Raw genomic sequence first — 9619 nt, forward strand, 5'->3', positions numbered from 1 at the left:
ATAAACATAAGGGCTTACGCTTACATTTTTTTGAGGGCTTATCTTGGTTCACTGACCTGAAAGCCTCATATAAATGAACACATTTAATCCCAAACACCCTCTATGAGGCTGGTGAGAACACTATTATTATTATCATGCTCACTTGGCAGGTAAGCAAACAAGCACAAGAGGTAAAAAGCACTTGCTCAAGGCGTTAAGGTCGGTGACAACTGCAAGCTGACACTGTGCTTTCAGGCTGCAGCTCCTGTGCATTTAACCAGTAGGCTTACTGCCCTTCTCAAGTCTAAGGAGGTGGCTACAGTGTGTGAAATACTTGCATGCACAGGTTTGGATTCATGGCAGGCCTGTCCCCCTGGGTCTCTCACAGTGCCCATGCCAGAGCAAACTGTGGCCTTGAACCATTGCCTGGCCTCTGTCCATAAACTATAGGCACTGTGGCAGGTTGCACAGTGAAAAACAAAGAAGGAAGGGAAGGAAGGAAGGAAGGAAGGGAGGGAGGGAGGGAGGGAGGGAGGGAGGAGGAAAGAGGAAGAGGAAGAGAAAGGGAAAGGAAAGGAAAGGAGGAAGGAAGGAAAGGAAGAGAGACTTGCACATGCACTGTTCCATTTGATTCTCTCAGCAGCTCCACAAGGGACCTGTGATCACCCCGCTTTATAACTAAGGGATCTATGACTTGGGGAGATGAGGACATTTCCCTAGCAGGTTAGTGTCCCACAGCCTGGCCTGGAGCCCTCCTCAGGACCCAGGGTGCAGCAAGTCCTTGCTTATAGAGCTGGGGAAGGTGAGAGGCCATTTGGACAAATTCTTTTGATTTTATAAGGAAAGAACTGAAGGGTAAATGAGGAACTGGAGGGCATGTGACTTGCTCCCTGGTGAGTAGTGTCACCTCCAGCTCTCGTTTTGCTATCCACATACCTCTCTCAGCTGTCTTAGTTCAATTCTTATTTTTTAAAAATATTTTGTTTATTTATTTTTAGAGAGAAGGGAAGGGAGGGAGAAAACAAGGGAGAGAAACATCATGTGTGAGAGAAACATTGATCAGTGGCCTGTCATATATCCCCACTTGGGGACCTGGCCCACAACCCGGGCATGTGCCCTGATTGGGAATCAAACCGGCAACCTTTCGGTTTACAGGATGACAACCAACCCACTGAACTACACCAGTCAGGGCCCAACTCCTTTTAAGAGATAATAAAACAGATGCCAGAAATGTATGTGACTTGTCCAAGGCTAACAAGTGAATGGTACAAATGAACTAGAGCCCAGGCCTTCTAGCTCCCAGTTCCAGCAGCTGTGCACCAGCTGGATGAGGGCAAAATAAGATTTTCTAGCTGGAGTGCCCTGTTGTTAGACTGTTTACCCAAAGCACATGATCCTCACAGAGGAAATGCACATGAAACAACCATGCACACAACACAGAAAGAGCAAGACAGAAACAAAGACGGGAGAGAGAGAACATTTTTCTAAAAGCAGGTACAGAATTCCTCTCAGGGAGAGAGCAGCTGCTGTAGGAAAATGAGCTCTGTAGGAGCTCTGAGTCCCTGTGAGTATCTGCTGCTGCCAGAGAATTGAGACAAACCATCTGAATAACAGAGAAGGAAAATTTCTGAGCTTTAGGAGAAGTGTCCAACTTTAGGTTCCTTCAAAAGACTACCAGAGACAAAGGCTTGGGAACAGGTAGAGTATCTCGGAGGCAATCCCAGGAAACACAAGTGAGGACGAGGGGAGGGTGACAGGGAGGGGAGAAAGCCACTAAAGGTGCTTTGGTGAGGAAGTTTCACTGTGGACGAGTGAGGTTCCAGAGGGACTGAGGGGCTGAACTGGAGCTGATGTGACTCCAGAGCTGTTGCATCTGGAGTCTGGGAAATTGGAGTATTTTTCCAGGCTCTTGCCCCTCACTGGTTGAGGATTGGCCCTGGCTTCTGGGCTGCCCTGGATGAGTCCATCAAGTTTTATGCCCTGGAGGGAGCCCACAGGTGGAGGAGTGGAGAGGCACAGGCAGACAGCTGCAGTGTCCTGGAAACTGTGTTGTCGCTATTGGTGGGCTCAGAAGTAGAGAAAGGGTATGTGGGCTGGGGTCTGATAAAAGCGTGATTCCAACTGGGGTCAGGGAGATGGCAGAAGCCTACACTCTCTGTCACCTCTCTTAAACCCACAAAATATCTAGCATGGGTGGGTTTTCTTGAGAAAACAAGGGAAGGGATTGAGGGATGCAGCTGGGGTAACGTGGGGCAAAACCAGCGGTCGCACAGTCGTAAAGTTGGATCACAAGGGCACAAGCCTCAGGAATTGGCAAAACTCTAGGCAGAGTCTCCTCCACTTCTACAGGCTGGGGGACTGGGTCTCTAAAGGGCATCTGGGTTATACGCACAACCCTTCTGAGGCCACTCTAAGCATTGGAACGGGTCATGTGGGAATGGGTGGGGTTTTCTCCACTAGAATAGGGACCACTGTAGACTCTGGATGGTGTCTCTTGAACCAGGACTGATAGCTGCTCCCCTCCCTTCCTCTGTGCCCAGAGCAGCCAGCTTGCTCTGTGTTTCTGGGTTCAGGCTACTCCCTCCCCATTCCCAGGTGGCCAGCAGGGTGCTTGAGCCTGCAGAAAACTTACCAGCTGAGATGAGCCCTTCACAGAAGGCAACTTCATGTGGAGTGATGGTGTCCCATTCAGCTGGACAGACATTCATGGTGAAGCCCAGTGGAGAGGAGACAATGAGACAGTGACTCCTGGCCAAAGCTCTGAGGGTGGACATGGTGTCCCCATCACTGGGACAAATGTGTGCTGGCATGACATGGGTGAGATGGTGGAAAGATAAGCTCAATTCTCTCTTTCTCTCTGTCTTTTAAGAGAAAGAAAGGCTGCCAAGCCTCAGAGTGAAAGCTAGACAGAGGAGTTTTGTTCCTTTCAATTCAGTGTGTACCTCAGCTGCCATGGCCAAAACAATGACTGACACAACTGAGCTGGTGAGCACTTGGCCCTTCTGCTCTTGGCACAACTGAAACAAAACAGGTCCCCATGTCTCTTCTCTTGGCCTTTTATCATCATTTACCTCCCTGTAAATCTGCGAGCACCAGCATTGGGAACAACCAGACCCATAACTGATAGGCAGAGAGGGGCTCTGTGTGCTCAACAGGACTGTGTTGCGCTAGGAGGCAGGGGGGCCGGGTTCAAACCTCTGTTCTGCCACTACCCGACTCTCTAAGCCTCACTGTCCTTGTCCACAAAGCCAGAGTCAGACCAGAGATCTCTGTCCCTTCTTCCACACCAGGAGGTGATGCTGCCTCATTTTTTTTCCTCTGGGAAGGAGATCTGAGGTGGAAGTTCTCCGAGAAAAGGCTTTGTTACTCACTCAAGCTGCTACTTCACCCGTTTCATAGATGAGATAACCTATAGGTGGTTTTCTCACCAATAAAATGGGGATAATAAAACCTGCTCTGCCTAACTCTTAGGGTCTTAGGGGGAAGATGAGGTGAGATAATGACTGTAAACATCTTCTATAAATGGTCAAGTTTGTCATTTGTTCATTATCAAGTGATTTTGAGCATCTTTGTCTGTGTTGGTTCCTGAGAATTTAAGAATGAGATATAGTCACTACCCATGTGGGCTTTCAGTTCAATGTGTATATTGACAAGTAAGCATGTAATTAAGTTACTGTGACTCATCCTGTAAATTGCCGTGACTCACCCTAACAAGCAATTACAGGTTACCACACCATGAGAACACGAACAACTTTTGTGGATAAAACACTTGATCAGTCACCACTTACAGAATTCCTGCCCAGTGCATGTGTATTTCTCTCCTGACTGAGGCATGTTCCTCCCTGGCTCTATTACAGCCCTTTTGTTCTCTCTGTCCCCTGTTGTTTGACATGTCTGTTTTGGCATACCCTCCTTTCCAGGCCAAAGGGACAGGCCAGGTCTACTGTCCTTTCTTGGGCAAACATCCCATAAGGGGAGTGGGGCCAGCTTCCCGGGAAGTACAGGCTGTTCTTGTGTGCACAGAGCCTCAGGGACCAGGTGTCTGCCAAGCCGAATGTGCTTCTTGGTGTGTACGGTATTTCTGAGGTGATGACATGCCAAGTGAAAGGAGCCCAGAGATCCCAATTCTCCCTCTCTCCCCTTGAAATGCAAAACTCCCTTCTATCTGCCAGGTATATAAAGAGCTCTGCACTAACTCAGCCCTGTGGCCAACACCACCCCCCTACCAGATGGCAGGAAACAAGCCTTCAGGAAATCAGAGCAACTGCTTCTTTAAGGACGCTTGAGCTTACGGGAAAGGCCCGTTTGGTGGTAACAGGCAGTGAGGCTGGTCTGAGGAGTGCCCAGAAAAGAAGAGGCCCCTAAGAAGCATTTGTTTATCCAGCCCTGGTCACTTCTGCCAGTGTTGCTGTATCTACTCATCTTTCCCCACAAACACCCCAAATGCATCCTGGTGCTCTTGGGTTTAGAGTAGAAGTTCTCTTAACTGACCTGCATGCTACTGCCTTGTCCAGAAAATGGGCTCACTATTTCCTCTGTAAATGTTCTGATTGTTACCTGTGGGAGGTGGCGTCCTTGCAGCTAATAGTCTACCTTTTGGTTTGCATGTAGATTTTTCCTCCCACTAATTGAGTTACTAGTTATTAGTTATTGTTTACTGAGAGTCAGTTCTATTTGTTCTCAATTTGTTTATTCCCATTGCAGTTGTTATTATTATATAACTCAATAAAACATTATGTAATTTGATTAAATTTATTTCCATGAAAGCTGAGATATATTTTTGAAAGCTTCAATGAAAGTAAAGCATTTATAAAAATTGCTGTGAAAGGTGTAGGAGAAAGAACTGCACCTGATGTGGTATTGCATGGCGTGTTTGCTCACGTCCCACGGGCCAGAACTTGGTCACGTGTCCATGTCTAGCACCATGCAAATTGGGAAATGTGGTCTTTATACTAAGAGGCCACATGCCCAGCAAAAATTTGCGTTCCCTTCCTTTAAGAGAGATTGGGGAAGAGCACACTGGGGAAAACTGGCTATTTCTGCCATAGTGCACATAAAGCTTTTTTTCTAAGATTCTTTGATAGACCCTTTTAAAAAAATTAACTGATGGATTCTTGGACCAGATATCCTCAGATAAGAAGATTCTTACTCTATAATTTACCTTTCTGGGGCTCTCTTCTACCTAAGTGCTACTCAGCCTTTGTTCATTCTCTGTTTTTTTATGCATTCATTTACTTAGTCCATACCTGTTTATTTTTGTACAAGGCACCAGGCACTGAGGAAATGGTGACAGACAAGGAAGACAGGGCCCTGCCTTCTGTGGTTTTCAGCCTAGTCAGGATCCTGCATGAGTGGTATGACAGGGACACATGGGGGTCCTGTGGAAGCACAGTGAAGAGGATGAGGGTCAGAGGAAACTTCCAGGAGGTGAATTTTGAGATGGTCTTGTAGGTGAGTGGGCAGGAATGAGGAGGCAATGGGATGGAGTATCCTAGGAGTGATCATGCTATACTTGGAAGTTAGTGCCCACTGTCCCCTTCTTGCTCTCCCTGTCTCCTCCCACAGGTACCGTTTTGCTTCCTCTCCCCTTGCCACATCATCCTCCTGAATAGGTGTGCTCTCTTAACTCTCATGCCTTCTCCTTTTCCTTTGCCCTGCCTTTTCTTTCTGCCTAGGGTGCTTTCCCCATCTTGTCATTCTGACAGTCTTCCTGCTCATCCAGCCAGACCCAGTTCAAATGAGTCTCACTCTGGATAAGTTCCCCTGACTCTGACCACAAAGGCTCACCTCTCTTGGCTCTGGGCTTTTCCAGTGCTTTACATACTCCTCTACAATATTGCCTATCTGATTGTTTCATGTGCTTGTCTGTCTTCCAGAGCAGAATGCCAGCTCCCAGAAGGACGGCTATCACTGTGCTTTAGTCCCATTTGACATGTACCCCCATCTGAGTGCTTAGTCTTCAGTGAGGGCTCAACAGCGTTCAGGGAAGGTGTGGGATTTTGGAGGAGTGGAATGAGCACTAGACTAGGAGTCAGAAGACTTGGCATGGCTCTACCTATTAACATAGGGTATGACATTGGTTAACTAACTCACTTCCTCAGTTTGGAGCTCAGTTCTGTTCAAAATGAGGAGATTGGATTTAATAACTGCTATGATTGTTGTACAAAATCAAAATTCAAAATGCTCACCACTCTTATGACTACCTTCCTGGAGCAGAAATTGCTGGACTTTCAATCACACGTCTTTGCAACTTTGATCACAGCTAAAGCTTATATGTGAGGGAGTCCAGTGGCTTCTGAGGGAATCTGTCCTGAGATTTGTGTGTTAGGAGAGGGGAGCCATAGGTAAGTAACTATCCCAATCACACCCTTCCTGTTGAGGAATTTGAATGCAGGGTGCAGTAGGTGGAGAAGCTGTACCCTGGGACGGGTGCAGAGAAGTCAGTGACAGAAGCCATGAGTCTGACAGAGGAGAGCGGGAAGCGAGAATTTGCACGGAGGAGCAGAAACAGATTGAGCAAGAAGTGAGGGTGTGCTGTTGGATCATTAGAACAGTTGTGGTACCGTGAGTGACTATGGCTGAGAGGGTTCCCTCCACTTCCTTATTTCCCACATGGCAGTTTAGATGATGAATGGGCCCTCTGCAGTTCACTTAATAAAAACTTACTGGTCTAAGCATTTTATAATCCCCATAATATAGGCAGTGTCATTATCTCCACTCTATAGAGGAAGAATGGGGAGGATAAATGCCATTGTCAAATACATACTAGCAAATAGCAGAGCCAGGATTCAAACCCTGCCTGACTAGGTCAGAGTCCAGGTACTTAACCCTTATACAATGATGCTTCTGATAGAGGGCAAGCTATTTTGGAGCACCTATTATATGCCAAATCCTGTGCTAGGTACTTTACTATTAATTTTTAGTAAACTAAAAGTGTAAATGTAAACTATTACATTTATTCCTATATGTATTATCTCATTTAATTCTTGCAACAACTTTATGAAACATACATCAATATATTTATTCTACAGTTGGAAAATAGATGCTCAGAAATGTCAAATACTTTGTCCAAGGTCAGGCAGGGCCAACCATACCTATCTGGAATGGTAAAGAAATGACTTGCGGCAATTCCCTTCTGAAGGATGGAGGCAGCTAAGCCCTCAGTTTTGGGATCTGCCATTCACAGTGACAATTTGGGCACTATCTGTCATTGCAGGAACTATGAAAATATGAGACAGAGCCTCAATATGTTAAGGATTCACAGGCATTTCTGGAGGTTGCAACTGCAGTGTGGCTCGGGGGAGGGGAAGAGAATGCAAAGAATGTAGTTTGCTTTAGTTTGAAATGAGCTATTTTTTCTCTCCCATCTTTTCTGCCTTCTGCTTAATTGCTTTATAGAGATAAATAAAGCTGGGGAAAATTACATTTGGCAGCCTTCAATAGGGCTTAGATTTGTGGTTCTTTCTTCACTGTTCCCCAAGATGATGACTATTTTGTTAATTGCAGATTTGTTAACTGAGATTCTCATCTTTTATACTTGGATTTTTTTCTGGATTCTATGAGGAAGTAATATGCAAGTGATACCCAGCCCTAGGCAAACTAACAGATGCATAAAAACAGATGCATGAAAATATGCGAATGAAAAAACGAACCTCCAGGCTAACTAGCTTTGTAAGATAATAATAATTCCTTGATTTATTTATGCTGTTATGTTAAGATTTACCTCTGACGTCCTCTTACTGGCTCAATTTTATCCCCATTTTATGCATAAAGGAATAAATTCAGCTTGTACATGGCAGCATCAGGACCCAGTAACTCAATGGCCAGGAACAAAAGGTTAAAATTATTATTATTATTATTATTCATTTATTTTTAATTCTCACCCTAGGATATGTTTATTGACTTAAGAGAGGGAGGAAGGGAGAGAGAGAAACATTGATGTGAGAGAGAAACATTGATTGGTTGTCTCCCATGTGCGCCCTGACCAAGGATTGAACCCACAACCTTTTGGTGTGTGCGACAAACAAACTGAGACACCCAGGGCAAAGGTTAAAATTATTACAAGATAATGTTACACACAGAGGAAGTCACATTATTTATTTTTCTCTTACTTGTTTTCTTCACGTACAAAATTTATATGAGTTCATTGTTTTAAAGTCAAACTCATTAGAGATAGAAATCTAAGAAAGTGTCTTTTAATCTCACCACTCAGATGCAAATGCTGCTAAGTTTGCTGTATATTTTCCCAGATCTTTTTTTTTCTACAGCATCATCACTGTTAGCAATAGTATAGTAAGTCACATTCTGATAGCTAGTAATAGTTTCAAAGTGCTTTTACAAAAACACTCTCAAGGTACGTGTGTCCACCATCATTTCCTTCTCTGATTAGAGGGGAACATGAACCTGTGCCTTGGAGGACACAAAAGAGCCAGAGAATGAGATTTGTATCTGCCTGAGGTCACAAGAATAAGCATTTTAACTGAGCTGGCCATTCCCTGCAGACTAGGGAGCTGGCTGCCCTCCCTTTGCTGGTGAACTGTTTGACAGAGCTCAACGGCTGTTTTGACGTTTCATAGACATGGCCTGAGCTGCTCCAGACAGAAGGAAGTCAGCATCCACCAAACTCAGCAGCTAGGATTCACAGGTTTATAATAGATTAATTTGCATTTATTCACATGTCTTGAATTGAACTAAGAAATTGAATATCATAAAACAAGGATGCAAGGTGGAGTTGCTGTTGGCACTAGCAGGAACCTCAGGAAACACCTGGTCCCGTCTACCTATGTATTTTATTTTATTCCAAAGCTAGGAAGAGATTTACCGTGTTTGTATAGTTCAATTTGGGTAGAGAAATGTTTTCTGAGCACCAAGTAAATGCTAGATTTTTGCTAGATATTAGATCTGTTTCCAGCCTTTAAAGAATTGACAGTTCCTACTTCATTGTCCAAAATATGATGAAAGCATACGGGAAAATAATTAAACATTTTCATGAAGGAAAAGAGGGAAACCTAACCTCTTTCTGAAGCACTGAGGTATATACCAGAGTGAAACAACCAGGTCAATAACTGCCTTCCTGCATCAACGTTCTGTCACCCCTGACACTCACAACTCACCCCCCGTGACGACCTCCCAAGCCTTTCATCTAGACTTCATCTGTAATGTTTGAACTCTACCTGACATCATAGTCTCCTCCCTCCTCAGACTGTGGCCAATTCCTGAGCACAGGCTGTGCCATGCTGATATTTTTATTCTAAGTGCTTAGCATGCACATTGAATAAGCGCTTGTCAATTGGTGAATGAATTTCTGCTTCTTTAAGACAGATTGCACTTTTCATGGCATTATACATGGCTTCTAAAATATACATTTCTGGAGTGTTAGGTAAGACTTGAGAATATAAATTCAATATACAGGCACACTGGCCTCTACATTGCATTCTCCCCTCAGGGTTGTAGCCCATATGTTCTGCTTTGATTTTTGGCAATGTGCTTAGCGTCATCAATCAAGATCACACCTGGTGCTCTTCTTCCTTTGTGGAATGCTTGTAGAAACAATATTTGATCTATAGAACATTGACCACTGCTAAAAATGTGTGGGTAAGTCATCTTTATTGTGCATATTTATGACATTCATGTGGTCTCA

General features: G+C 44.6%; 1 non-coding gene across 1 annotated transcript; it reads left to right on the forward strand.

The window, feature by feature from the left end:
- Positions 1-319: 319 nt before the first annotated feature.
- LOC123805680 lies at positions 320-452 on the forward strand. Its single transcript, XR_006783341.1, has one exon. It is a non-coding gene; the product is annotated as a small nucleolar RNA SNORA42/SNORA80 family (small nucleolar RNA).
- The last annotated feature ends 9167 nt before the right edge of the window (positions 453-9619 follow it).

This window comes from Phyllostomus hastatus, unplaced genomic scaffold, assembly GCF_019186645.2.
Source record: "Phyllostomus hastatus isolate PE091 unplaced genomic scaffold, TTU_PhHast_1.1 phas_scaffold_317, whole genome shotgun sequence".
Taxonomy (NCBI): Eukaryota; Metazoa; Chordata; class Mammalia; order Chiroptera; family Phyllostomidae; genus Phyllostomus; species Phyllostomus hastatus.